General features: G+C 42.1%; 15 non-coding genes across 15 annotated transcripts; 6 read left to right on the forward strand and 9 right to left on the reverse strand.

The window, feature by feature from the left end:
- Positions 1-246: 246 nt before the first annotated feature.
- On the reverse strand, positions 247-318 carry trnag-ucc (transfer RNA glycine (anticodon UCC)). Its single transcript has one exon. It is a non-coding gene; the product is annotated as a tRNA-Gly (tRNA).
- Positions 319-1,311: 993 nt separating this feature from the next.
- trnah-aug (transfer RNA histidin (anticodon AUG)) lies at positions 1,312-1,383 on the forward strand. Its single transcript has one exon. It is a non-coding gene; the product is annotated as a tRNA-His (tRNA).
- A 267-nt stretch (positions 1,384-1,650) lies between these two features.
- On the reverse strand, positions 1,651-1,722 carry trnag-ucc (transfer RNA glycine (anticodon UCC)). The gene has a single exon. It is a non-coding gene; the product is annotated as a tRNA-Gly (tRNA).
- Positions 1,723-2,715: 993 nt separating this feature from the next.
- On the forward strand, positions 2,716-2,787 carry trnah-aug (transfer RNA histidin (anticodon AUG)). The gene has a single exon. It is a non-coding gene; the product is annotated as a tRNA-His (tRNA).
- Positions 2,788-3,054: 267 nt separating this feature from the next.
- On the reverse strand, positions 3,055-3,126 carry trnag-ucc (transfer RNA glycine (anticodon UCC)). The gene has a single exon. It is a non-coding gene; the product is annotated as a tRNA-Gly (tRNA).
- Positions 3,127-4,119: 993 nt separating this feature from the next.
- Positions 4,120-4,191, forward strand: trnap-agg (transfer RNA proline (anticodon AGG)). Its single transcript has one exon. It is a non-coding gene; the product is annotated as a tRNA-Pro (tRNA).
- Positions 4,192-4,458: 267 nt separating this feature from the next.
- On the reverse strand, positions 4,459-4,530 carry trnag-ucc (transfer RNA glycine (anticodon UCC)). The gene has a single exon. It is a non-coding gene; the product is annotated as a tRNA-Gly (tRNA).
- A 992-nt stretch (positions 4,531-5,522) lies between these two features.
- Positions 5,523-5,594, forward strand: trnap-agg (transfer RNA proline (anticodon AGG)). The gene has a single exon. It is a non-coding gene; the product is annotated as a tRNA-Pro (tRNA).
- A 267-nt stretch (positions 5,595-5,861) lies between these two features.
- trnag-ucc (transfer RNA glycine (anticodon UCC)) lies at positions 5,862-5,933 on the reverse strand. The gene has a single exon. It is a non-coding gene; the product is annotated as a tRNA-Gly (tRNA).
- Positions 5,934-6,926: 993 nt separating this feature from the next.
- Positions 6,927-6,998, forward strand: trnap-agg (transfer RNA proline (anticodon AGG)). The gene has a single exon. It is a non-coding gene; the product is annotated as a tRNA-Pro (tRNA).
- Positions 6,999-7,265: 267 nt separating this feature from the next.
- On the reverse strand, positions 7,266-7,337 carry trnag-ucc (transfer RNA glycine (anticodon UCC)). Its single transcript has one exon. It is a non-coding gene; the product is annotated as a tRNA-Gly (tRNA).
- A 993-nt stretch (positions 7,338-8,330) lies between these two features.
- trnap-agg (transfer RNA proline (anticodon AGG)) lies at positions 8,331-8,402 on the forward strand. The gene has a single exon. It is a non-coding gene; the product is annotated as a tRNA-Pro (tRNA).
- A 267-nt stretch (positions 8,403-8,669) lies between these two features.
- Positions 8,670-8,741, reverse strand: trnag-ucc (transfer RNA glycine (anticodon UCC)). Its single transcript has one exon. It is a non-coding gene; the product is annotated as a tRNA-Gly (tRNA).
- A 2,770-nt stretch (positions 8,742-11,511) lies between these two features.
- trnag-ucc (transfer RNA glycine (anticodon UCC)) lies at positions 11,512-11,583 on the reverse strand. The gene has a single exon. It is a non-coding gene; the product is annotated as a tRNA-Gly (tRNA).
- A 1,332-nt stretch (positions 11,584-12,915) lies between these two features.
- On the reverse strand, positions 12,916-12,987 carry trnag-ucc (transfer RNA glycine (anticodon UCC)). The gene has a single exon. It is a non-coding gene; the product is annotated as a tRNA-Gly (tRNA).
- Between the last annotated feature and the right edge of the window lie 271 nt (positions 12,988-13,258).

Consider the following 13,258-nt stretch of genomic DNA (forward strand, 5'->3'; position numbering starts at 1 on the left):
CTCAGACAGGCAGATCTCAGGCCACTGGTCGCAAACAGCCACCTCTTGGGCGCAGGACGAGGTGGCTGAATGGTTTAGGCGATGGACAGCTAATCTATTGTGATATTCACTAGTTGGCTCAATGTTGCACTTCATTTAGAAAACCTGCAAAAAGTAAGAGCAAATCGTACTTCCACGAAGATTGATTCCAATGTAATAGACTTGAAATTACACCCAGCCCCTAAAAGTAGTGAATATGTCATGCTCTGCATTGGCCGGGAATCGAACCCGGGTCAACTGCTTGGAAGGCAGCTATGCTCACCACTATACCACCAATGCTATGTGAAGCACGCTAGCAACATGGAGACATTGATTCATATCCTGACCGTCATTTTTGTGGAAAGTGAAAATTATTTGACCAAACGGATCGTTGGTGTTAGTGTACGATTATGGCTTAGGGTGCGAGAGGTCCCTGGTTAAAAAATCTATCATTTTAATCAGTACCTGTTACCTTCAGATTAGTCCCGTGACACTTGTGGGGAACGTAGGGCAAAACTGAGAACATTGTGACAAGTGGGGTCACATTAGTTTGTTGCCCAAAGATTTTGGATTCTACAAACAGAAGTTGGCACATAAAGGGTTCCGACTTCAGACGGGTCCCCTGACACTTGTGGGGGACGTAGAGATAAATTGAGAACACCACCGTGTTCGTGAGGGTCTCCCCTTTCCAGGGAGTGGTCATACGAATTTGTAGGTCAAACGGTTCAGAAGCTACAGATGTTTTTGTGAGAAGACCGATTATAGGTATGTCTCATGGTTTGACTAACACCGCTCTAGCTCCACCACCTTTCATTGCAGATGTGGAGGTGTAACATAAACAGTTATGGAGGCTTGAGACAGATACGACACATCTCAATCTCTCTAGTTGAAAACTGATCGATTTGAATGGGTATTTTTTACATTCGTTTACTTTGATTCACGTACTGATGCATCAGTCAACTCAAAATAAATGAGCTCCATTCTTTTTGAAGTTTTATTTTTTCAGTTTCTCTTTTAAAATATTAATTGATCTCATTTTGCTCAATATTCATTTGTCAACACTCATCATCAGTTTGCTGTCGCGGCTTAAGAAGACAGAATGTGAAAAACACAGCAGATGAAATACAAAAGATTTGAACTGAAGCCTGGTCAACAGTTTGGAAGACTGCTATGCTCACAAGTATAGCACAAACACTCACATGAGGTTCAATCTTTCCAAGCACCATGGACAAGAACAATGGATATCCTCATTGTCATTGCCGCAGAAAGCAAAACTATTTTGTTATTGTGTAAGGCTCGTTGGTCTAGGGGTATGATTCTCGCTTATGGTGCGCGAGGTCCCGGGTTCAAATCCTGGATGAGCCCTTTTGCAGATCTTTTAACAAGCTCAGACAGGCAGATCTCAGGCCACTGGTCGCAAACAGCCACCTCTTGGGCGCAGGACGAGGTGGCTGAATGGTTTAGGCGATGGACAGCTAATCTATTGTGATATTCACTAGTTGGCTCAATGTTGCACTTCATTTAGAAAACCTGCAAAAAGTAAGAGCAAATCGTACTTCCACGAAGATTGATTCCAATGTAATAGACTTGAAATTACACCCAGCCCCTAAAAGTAGTGAATATGTCATGCTCTGCATTGGCCGGGAATCGAACCCGGGTCAACTGCTTGGAAGGCAGCTATGCTCACCACTATACCACCAATGCTATGTGAAGCACGCTAGCAACATGGAGACATTGATTCATATCCTGACCGTCATTTTTGTGGAAAGTGAAAATTATTTGACCAAACGGATCGTTGGTGTTAGTGTACGATTATGGCTTAGGGTGCGACAGGTCCCTGGTTAAAAAATCTATCATTTTAATCAGTACCTGTTACCTTCAGATTAGTCCCGTGACACTTGTGGGGAACGTAGGGCAAAACTGAGAACATTGTGACAAGTGGGGTCACATTAGTTTGTTGCCCAAAGATTTTGGATTCTACAAACAGAAGTTGGCACATAAAGGGTTCCGACTTCAGACGGGTCCCCTGACACTTGTGGGGGACGTAGAGATAAATTGAGAACACCACCGTGTTCGTGAGGGTCTCCCCTTTCCAGGGAGTGGTCATACGAATTTGTAGGTCAAACGGTTCAGAAGCTACAGATGTTTTTGTGAGAAGACCGATTATAGGTATGTCTCATGGTTTGACTAACACCGCTCTAGCTCCACCACCTTTCATTGCAGATGTGGAGGTGTAACATAAACAGTTATGGAGGCTTGAGACAGATACGACACATCTCAATCTCTCTAGTTGAAAACTGATCGATTTGAATGGGTATTTTTTACATTCGTTTACTTTGATTCACGTACTGATGCATCAGTCAACTCAAAATAAATGAGCTCCATTCTTTTTGAAGTTTTATTTTTTCAGTTTCTCTTTTAAAATATTAATTGATCTCATTTTGCTCAATATTCATTTGTCAACACTCATCATCAGTTTGCTGTCGCGGCTTAAGAAGACAGAATGTGAAAAACACAGCAGATGAAATACAAAAGATTTGAACTGAAGCCTGGTCAACAGTTTGGAAGACTGCTATGCTCACAAGTATAGCACAAACACTCACATGAGGTTCAATCTTTCCAAGCACCATGGACAAGAACAATGGATATCCTCATTGTCATTGCCGCAGAAAGCAAAACTATTTTGTTATTGTGTAAGGCTCGTTGGTCTAGGGGTATGATTCTCGCTTATGGTGCGCGAGGTCCCGGGTTCAAATCCTGGATGAGCCCTTTTGCAGATCTTTTAACAAGCTCAGACAGGCAGATCTCAGGCCACTGGTCGCAAACAGCCACCTCTTGGGCGCAGGACGAGGTGGCTGAATGGTTTAGGCGATGGACAGCTAATCTATTGTGATATTCACTAGTTGGCTCAATGTTGCACTTCATTTAGAAAACCTGCAAAAAGTAAGAGCAAATCGTACTTCCACGAAGATTGATTCCAATGTAATAGACTTGAAATTACACCCAGCCCCTAAAAGTAGTGAATATGTCATGCTCTGCATTGGCCGGGAATCGAACCCGGGTCAACTGCTTGGAAGGCAGCTATGCTCACCACTATACCACCAATGCTATGTGAAGCACGCTAGCAACATGGAGACATTGATTCATATCCTGACCGTCATTTTTGTGGAAAGTGAAAATTATTTGACCAAACGGATCGTTGGTGTTAGTGTACGATTATGGCTTAGGGTGCGAGAGGTCCCTGGTTAAAAAATCTATCATTTTAATCAGTACCTGTTACCTTCAGATTAGTCCCGTGACACTTGTGGGGAACGTAGGGCAAAACTGAGAACATTGTGACAAGTGGGGTCACATTAGTTTGTTGCCCAAAGATTTTGGATTCTACAAACAGAAGTTGGCACATAAAGGGTTCCGACTTCAGACGGGTCCCCTGACACTTGTGGGGGACGTAGAGATAAATTGAGAACACCACCGTGTTCGTGAGGGTCTCCCCTTTCCAGGGAGTGGTCATACGAATTTGTAGGTCAAACGGTTCAGAAGCTACAGATGTTTTTGTGAGAAGACCGATTATAGGTATGTCTCATGGTTTGACTAACACCGCTCTAGCTCCACCACCTTTCATTGCAGATGTGGAGGTGTAACATAAACAGTTATGGAGGCTTGAGACAGATACGACACATCTCAATCTCTCTAGTTGAAAACTGATCGATTTGAATGGGTATTTTTTACATTCGTTTACTTTGATTCACGTACTGATGCATCAGTCAACTCAAAATAAATGAGCTCCATTCTTTTTGAAGTTTTATTTTTTCAGTTTCTCTTTTAAAATATTAATTGATCTCATTTTGCTCAATATTCATTTGTCAACACTCATCATCAGTTTGCTGTCGCGGCTTAAGAAGACAGAATGTGAAAAACACAGCAGATGAAATACAAAAGATTTGAACTGAAGCCTGGTCAACAGTTTGGAAGACTGCTATGCTCACAAGTATAGCACAAACACTCACATGAGGTTCAATCTTTCCAAGCACCATGGACAAGAACAATGGATATCCTCATTGTCATTGCCGCAGAAATCAAAACTATTTTGTTATTGTGTAAGGCTCGTTGGTCTAGGGGTATGATTCTCGCTTAGGGTGCGACAGGTCCTGGGTTCAAATCCCGGATGAGCCCTTTTGCAGATCTTTTAACAAGCTCAGACAGGCAGATCTCAGGCCACTGGTCGCAAACAGCCACCTCTTGGGCGCAGGACGAGGTGGCTGAATGGTTTAGGCGATGGACAGCTAATCTATTGTGATATTCACTAGTTGGCTCAATGTTGCACTTCATTTAGAAAACCTGCAAAAAGTAAGAGCAAATCGTACTTCCACGAAGATTGATTCCAATGTAATAGACTTGAAATTACACCCAGCCCCTAAAAGTAGTGAATATGTCATGCTCTGCATTGGCCGGGAATCGAACCCAGGTCAACTGCTTGGAAGGCAGCTATGCTCACCACTATACCACCAATGCTATGTGAAGCCCGCTAGCAACATGGAGACATCGATTCATATCCTGACCGTCATTTTTGTGGAAAGTGAAAATTATTTGACCAAACGGATCGTTGGTGTTAGTGTACGATTATGGCTTAGGGTGCGAGAGGTCCCTGGTTAAAAAATCTATCATTTTAATCAGTACCTGTTACCTTCAGATTAGTCCCGTGACACTTGTGGGGAACGTAGGGCAAAACTGAGAACATTGTGACAAGTGGGGTCACATTAGTTTGTTGCCCAAAGATTTTGGATTCTACAAACAGAAGTTGGCACATGAAGGGTTCCGACTTCAGACGGGTCCCCTGACACTTGTGGGGGACGTAGAGATAAATTGAGAACACCACCGTGTTCGTGAGGGTCTCCCCTTTCCAGGGAGTGGTCATACGAATTTGTAGGTCAAACGGTTCAGAAGGTACAGATGTTTTTGTGAGAAGACCGATTATAGGTATGTCTCATGGTTTGACTAACACCGCTCTAGCTCCACCACCTTTCATTGCAGATGTGGAGGTGTAACATAAACAGTTATGGAGGCTTGAGACAGATACGACACATCTCAATCTCTCTAGTTGAAAACTGATCGATTTGAATGGGTATTTTTTACATTCGTTTACTTTGATTCACGTACTGATGCATCAGTCAACTCAAAATAAATGAGCTCCATTCTTTTGAAGTTTTATTTTTTCAGTTTCTCTTTTAAAATATTAATTGATCTCATTTTGCTCAATATTCATTTGTCAACACTCATCATCAGTTTGCTGTCGCGGCTTAAGAAGACAGAATGTGAAAAACACAGCAGATGAAATACAAAAGATTTGAACTGAAGCCTGGTCAACAGTTTGGAAGACTGCTATGCTCACAAGTATAGCACAAACACTCACATGAGGTTCAATCTTTCCAAGCACCATGGACAAGAACAATGGATATCCTCATTGTCATTGCCGCAGAAAGCAAAACTATTTTGTTATTGTGTAAGGCTCGTTGGTCTAGGGGTATGATTCTCGCTTAGGGTGCGAGAGGTCCTGGGTTCAAATCCCAGATGATCCCTTTTGCAGATCTTTTAACAAGCTCAGACAGGCAGATCTCAGGCCACTGGTCGCAAACAGCCACCTCTTGGGCGCAGGACGAGGTGGCTGAATGGTTTAGGCGATGGACAGCTAATCTATTGTGATATTCACTAGTTGGCTCAATGTTGCACTTCATTTAGAAAACCTGCAAAAAGTAAGAGCAAATCGTACTTCCACGAAGATTGATTCCAATGTAATAGACTTGAAATTACACCCAGCCCCTAAAAGTAGTGAATATGTCATGCTCTGCATTGGCCGGGAATCGAACCCGGGTCAACTGCTTGGAAGGCAGCTATGCTCACCACTATACCACCAATGCTATGTGAAGCCCGCTAGCAACATGGAGACATCGATTCATATCCTGACCGTCATTTTTGTGGAAAGTGAAAATTATTTGACCAAACGGATCGTTGGTGTTAGTGTACGATTATGGCTTAGGGTGCGAGAGGTCCCTGGTTAAAAAATCTATCATTTTAATCAGTACCTGTTACCTTCAGATTAGTCCCGTGACACTTGTGGGGAACGTAGGGCAAAACTGAGAACATTGTGACAAGTGGGGTCACATTAGTTTGTTGCCCAAAGATTTTGGATTCTACAAACAGAAGTTGGCACATGAAGGGTTCCGACTTCAGACGGGTCCCCTGACACTTGTGGGGGACGTAGAGATAAATTGAGAACACCACCGTGTTCGTGAGGGTCTCCCCTTTCCAGGGAGTGGTCATACGAATTTGTAGGTCAAACGGTTCAGAAGCTGCAGATGTTTTTGTGAGAAGACCGATTATAGGTATGTCTCATGGTTTGACTAACACCGCTCTAGCTCCACCACCTTTCATTGCAGATGTGGAGGTGTAACATAAACAGTTATGGAGGCTTGAGACAGATACGACACATCTCAATCTCTCTAGTTGAAAACTGATCGATTTGAATGGGTATTTTTTACATTCGTTTACTTTGATTCACGTACTGATGCATCAGTCAACTCAAAATAAATGAGCTCCATTCTTTTTGAAGTTTTATTTTTTCAGTTTCTCTTTTAAAATATTAATTGATCTCATTTTGCTCAATATTCATTTGTCAACACTCATCATCAGTTTGCTGTCGCGGCTTAAGAAGACAGAATGTGAAAAACACAGCAGATGAAATACAAAAGATTTGAACTGAAGCCTGGTCAACAGTTTGGAAGACTGCTATGCTCACAAGTATAGCACAAACACTCACATGAGGTTCAATCTTTCCAAGCACCATGGACAAGAACAATGGATATCCTCATTGTCATTGCCGCAGAAAGCAAAACTATTTTGTTATTGTGTAAGGCTCGTTGGTCTAGGGGTATGATTCTCGCTTAGGGTGCGAGAGGTCCTGGGTTCAAATCCCGGATGATCCCTTTTGCAGATCTTTTAACAAGCTCAGACAGGCAGATCTCAGGCCACTGGTCGCAAACAGCCACCTCTTGGGCGCAGGACGAGGTGGCTGAATGGTTTAGGCGATGGACAGCTAATCTATTGTGATATTCACTAGTTGGCTCAATGTTGCACTTCATTTAGAAAACCTGCAAAAAGTAAGAGCAAATCGTACTTCCACGAAGATTGATTCCAATGTAATAGACTTGAAATTACACCCAGCCCCTAAAAGTAGTGAATATGTCATGCTCTGCATTGGCCGGGAATCGAACCCGGGTCAACTGCTTGGAAGGCAGCTATGCTCACCACTATACCACCAATGCTATGTGAAGCCCGCTAGCAACATGGAGACATCGATTCATATCCTGACCGTCATTTTTGTGGAAAGTGAAAATTCTTTGACCAAACGGATCGTTGGTGTTAGTGTACGATTATGGCTTAGGGTGCGAGAGGTCCCTGGTTAAAAAATCAATCATTTTAATCAGTACCTGTTACCTTCAGATTAGTCCCGTGACACTTGTGGGGAACGTAGGGCAAAACTGAGAACATTGTGACAAGTGGGGTCACATTAGTTTGTTGCCCAAAGATTTTGGATTCTACAAACAGAAGTTGGCACACGAAGGGTTCCGACTTCAGACGGGTCCCCTGACACTTGTGGGGGACGTAGAGATAAATTGAGAACACCACCGTGTTCGTGAGGGTCTCCCCTTTCCAGGGAGTGGTCATACGAATTTGTAGGTCAAACGGTTCAGAAGCTACAGATGTTTTTGTGAGAAGACCGATTATAGGTATGTCTCATGGTTTGACTAACACCGCTCTAGCTCCACCACCTTTCATTGCAGATGTGGAGGTGTAACATAAACAGTTATGGAGGCTTGAGACAGATACGACACATCTCAATCTCTCTAGTTGAAAACTGATCGATTTGAATGGGTATTTTTTACATTCGTTTACTTTGATTCACGTACTGATGCATCAGTCAACTCAAAATAAATGAGCTCCATTCTTTTTGAAGTTTTATTTTTTCAGTTTCTCTTTTAAAATATTAATTGATCTCATTTTGCTCAATATTCATTTGTCAACACTCATCATCAGTTTGCTGTCGCGGCTTAAGAAGACAGAATGTGAAAAACACAGCAGATGAAATACAAAAGATTTGAACTGAAGCCTGGTCAACAGTTTGGAAGACTGCTATGCTCACAAGTATAGCACAAACACTCACATGAGGTTCAATCTTTCCAAGCACCATGGACAAGAACAATGGATATCCTCATTGTCATTGCCGCAGAAAGCAAAACTATTTTGTTATTGTGTAAGGCTCGTTGGTCTAGGGGTATGATTCTCTCTTAGGGTGCGAGAGGTCCTGGGTTCAAATCCCGGATGAGCCCTTTTGCAGATCTTTTAACAAGCTCAGACAGGCAGATCTCAGGCCACTGGTCGCAAACAGCCACCTCTTGGGCGCAGGACGAGGTGGCTGAATGGTTTAGGCGATGGACAGCTAATCTATTGTGATATTCACTAGTTGGCTCAATGTTGCACTTCATTTAGAAAACCTGCAAAAAGTAAGAGCAAATCGTACTTCCACGAAGATTGATTCCAATGTAATAGACTTGAAATTACACCCAGCCCCTAAAAGTAGTGAATATGTCATGCTCTGCATTGGCCGGGAATCGAACCCGGGTCAACTGCTTGGAAGGCAGCTATGCTCACCACTATACCACCAATGCTATGTGAAGCACGCTAGCAACATGGAGACATTGATTCATATCCTGACCGTCATTTTTGTGGAAAGTGAAAATTATTTGACCAAACGGATCGTTGGTGTTAGTGTACGATTATGGCTTAGGGTGCGAGAGGTCCCTGGTTAAAAAATCTATCATTTTAATCAGTACCTGTTACCTTCAGATTAGTCCCGTGACACTTGTGGGGAACGTAGGGCAAAACTGAGAACATTGTGACAAGTGGGGTCACATTAGTTTGTTGCCCAAAGATTTTGGATTCTACAAACAGAAGTTGGCACATAAAGGGTTCCGACTTCAGACGGGTCCCCTGACACTTGTGGGGGACGTAGAGATAAATTGAGAACACCACCGTGTTCGTGAGGGTCTCCCCTTTCCAGGGAGTGGTCATACGAATTTGTAGGTCAAACGGTTCAGAAGCTACAGATGTTTTTGTGAGAAGACCGATTATAGGTATGTCTCATGGTTTGACTAACACCGCTCTAGCTCCACCACCTTTCATTGCAGATGTGGAGGTGTAACATAAACAGTTATGGAGGCTTGAGACAGATACGACACATCTCAATCTCTCTAGTTGAAAACTGATCGATTTGAATGGGTATTTTTTACATTCGTTTACTTTGATTCACGTACTGATGCATCAGTCAACTCAAAATAAATGAGCTCCATTCTTTTTGAAGTTTTATTTTTTCAGTTTCTCTTTTAAAATATTAATTGATCTCATTTTGCTCAATATTCATTTGTCAACACTCATCATCAGTTTGCTGTCGCGGCTTAACCTCTTGGGGCTAGGTGGGACGCTAGCGTGCCACCTGTGGTGCACTCCATCAACAGCAGGTGCATTTCAAGAGCGGCAAATTTGAATCCAAATAAATGTCAAAATTCAAATTTTTCAAAAATACAACTATGTTACACCATTTGAAAGATAAACATCTCCTTAATCTAACCACGTTTTACGATTTCAAAAAGGTTTTACGGCGAAAGCATAAATTTAGAGTATGTTAGGACAGTACATTTACAAGAGTTGTGTGTAATGTTTTGTCAAGTCAAAGACAGGGTCACCAAAACCATAAAACCAGCTAAAATGATACACTAACCTTTTACAATCTCCATCAGATGACACTCCTAGGACATTATGTTAGACAATGCATGCATTTTTAGTTCTATCAAGTTCATATTTATATACAAAAACAGCGTTTTACTATGGCATTGATGTTGAGGAAATCGTTTCCCTCCAATAACCGGCAGTCAAGTCAGCGTCAGAAATTAAATAATTAAAATTAGAAAACATTGTTAAAATATTATATTGTCATTTAAAGAATTATAGATTTACATCTTTTGAACGCAATCAACTTGCCAGATTTAAAAATAACCTTACTGGGAAATCACACTTTGCAATAATCTGAGCACTGTGCCCAGAAAAATACGCGTTGCGATACAGACTAGACGTCATGTTGGGGAGATCTAAAATCGAAAATACTATGTAAATAATCCATTACCTTTGATTCTCTTCATCAGATGTCACTTCCAGGTATCACAGGTCCATAACGAATGTAGTTTTGTTCAAAAAAGCTCATCATTTATGTCCAAAAATCTCCGTCTCGTTAGCACATGATGTAAGCCAGCCGGACTTCTCGTCATGAACGAGGGGAAAAAATATATTTCCGTTCGTTCAAACATGTCAAACGTTGTATAGCATAAATCATTAGGGCCTTTTTTAACCAGAACATGAATAATATTCAAGGTGGACGAATGCATAGCCTTTTATAACGTATTGGAACGAGGGTACCCAACATGAAGTAGCGCGCCAGGTGTCTAATGGGACATCACCGTTCCATGGCTCTTGTTCGGTCAGATCTCCCTCCAGAAGACTCAAAACACTTTGTAAAGGCTGGTGACATCTAGTGGAAGCAATAGGAAGTGCCAAAATATTCCTAAACCCCTGTGTCTTTCAATGGGATAGCTTTAAAGTCAATACAACACATCAGGTATCCACTTCCTGTCAGAAAATGTCTCAGGGTTTTGCCTGCCAAATGAGTTCTGTTATACTCACAGACACCATTCAAACAGTTTTGGAAACTTTAGAGTGTTTTCTATCCATATATAATAAGTATATGCATATTCTAGTTACTGGGTAGGATTAGTAACCAGATTAAATCGGGTACATTTTTTTTATCCAGACGTGCAAATGCTGCCCCCTAGACCCAACAGGTTAAGAAGACAGAATGTGAAAAACACAGCAGATGAAATACAAAAGATTTGAACTGAAGCCTGGTCAACAGTTTGGAAGACTGCTATGCTCACAAGTATAGCACAAACACTCACATGAGGTTCAATCTTTCCAAGCACCATGGACAAGAACAATGGATATCCTCATTGTCATTGCCGCAGAAAGCAAAACTATTTTGTTATTGTGTAAGGCTCGTTGGTCTAGGGGTATGATTCTCGCTTAGGGTGCGAGAGGTCCCGGGTTCAAATCCCGGATGATCACTTTTGCAGATCTTTTAACAAGCTCAGACAGGCAGATCTCAGGCCACTGGTCGCAAACAGCCACCTCTTGGGCGCAGGACGAGGTGGCTGAATGGTTTAGGCGTTGGACAGCTAATCTATTGTGATATTCACTAGTTGGCTCAATGTCGCACTTCATTTAGAAAACCTGCAAAAAGTAAGAGCAAATCGTACTTCCACGAAGATTGATTCCAATGTAATAGACTTGAAATTACACCCAGCCCCTAAAAGTAGTGAATATGTCATGCTCTGCATTGGCCGGGAATCGAACCCGGGTCAACTGCTTGGAAGGCAGCTATGCTCACCACTATACCACCAATGCTATGTGAAGCCCGCTAGCAACATGGAGACATCGATTCATATCCTGACCGTCATTTTTGTGGAAAGTGAAAATTATTTGACCAAACGGATCGTTGGTGTTAGTGTACGATTATGGCTTAGGGTGCGAGAGGTCCCTGGTTAAAAAATCTATCATTTTAATCAGTACCTGTTACCTTCAGATTAGTCCCGTGACACTTGTGGGGAACGTAGGGCAAAACTGAGAACATTGTGACAAGTGGGGTCACATTAGTTTGTTGCCGAAAGATTTTGGATTCTACAAACAGAAGTTGGCACATGAAGGGTTCCGACTTCAGACGGGTCCCCTGACACTTGTGGGGGACGTAGAGATAAATTGAGAACACCACCGTGTTCGTGAGGGTCTCCCCTTTCCAGGGAGTGGTCATACGAATTTGTAGGTCAAACGGTTCAGAAGCTACAGATGTTTTTGTGAGAAGACCGATTATAGGTATGTCTCATGGTTTGACTAACACCGCTCTAGCTCCACCACCTTTCATTGCAGATGTGGAGGTGTAACATAAACAGTTATGGAGGCTTGAGACAGATACGACACATCTCAATCTCTCTAGTTGAAAACTGATCGATTTGAATGGGTATTTTTTACATTCGTTTACTTTGATTCACGTACTGATGCATCAGTCAACTCAAAATAAATGAGCTCCATTCTTTTTGAAGTTTTATTTTTTCAGTTTCTCTTTTAAAATATTAATTGATCTCATTTTGCTCAATATTCATTTGTCAACACTCATCATCAGTTTGCTGTCGCGGCTTAAGAAGACAGAATGTGAAAAACACAGCAGATGAAATACAAAAGATTTGAACTGAAGCCTGGTCAACAGTTTGGAAGACTGCTATGCTCACAAGTATAGCACAAACACTCACATGAGGTTCAATCTTTCCAAGCACCATGGACAAGAACAATGGATATCCTCATTGTCATTGCCGCAGAAAGCAAAACTATTTTGTTATTGTGTAAGGCTCGTTGGTCTAGGGGTATGATTCTCGCTTAGGGTGCGAGAGGTCCTGGGTTCAAATCCCGGATGATCACTTTTGCAGATCTTTTAACAAGCTCAGACAGGCAGATCTCAGGCCACTGGTCGCAAACAGCCACCTCTTGGGCGCAGGACGAGGTGGCTGAATGGTTTAGGCGTTGGACAGCTAATCTATTGTGATATTCACTAGTTGGCTCAATGTTGCACTTCATTTAGAAAACCTGCAAAAAGTAAGAGCAAATCGTACTTCCACGAAGATTGATTCCAATGTAATAGACTTGAAATTACACCCAGCCCCTAAAAGTAGTGAATATGTCATGCTCTGCATTGGCCGGGAATCGAACCCGGGTCAACTGCTTGGAAGGCAGCTATGCTCACCACTATACCACCAATGCTATGTGAAGCCCGCTAGCAACATGGAGACATCGATTCATATCCTGACCGTCATTTTTGTGGAAAGTGAAAATTATTTGACCAAACGGATCGTTGGTGTTAGTGTACGATTATGGCTTAGGGTGCGAGAGGTCCCTGGTTAAAAAATCTATCATTTTAATCAGTACCTGTTACCTTCAGATTAGTCCCGTGACACTTGTGGGGAACGTAGGGCAAAACTGAGAACATTGTGACAAGTGGGGTCACATTAGTTTGTTGCCCAAAGATTTTGGA

Source organism: Salmo salar, unplaced genomic scaffold (genome assembly GCF_965601325.2).
Source record: "Salmo salar unplaced genomic scaffold, fSalSal1 ptg000135l, whole genome shotgun sequence".
NCBI classification, from domain to species: Eukaryota; Metazoa; Chordata; class Actinopteri; order Salmoniformes; family Salmonidae; genus Salmo; species Salmo salar.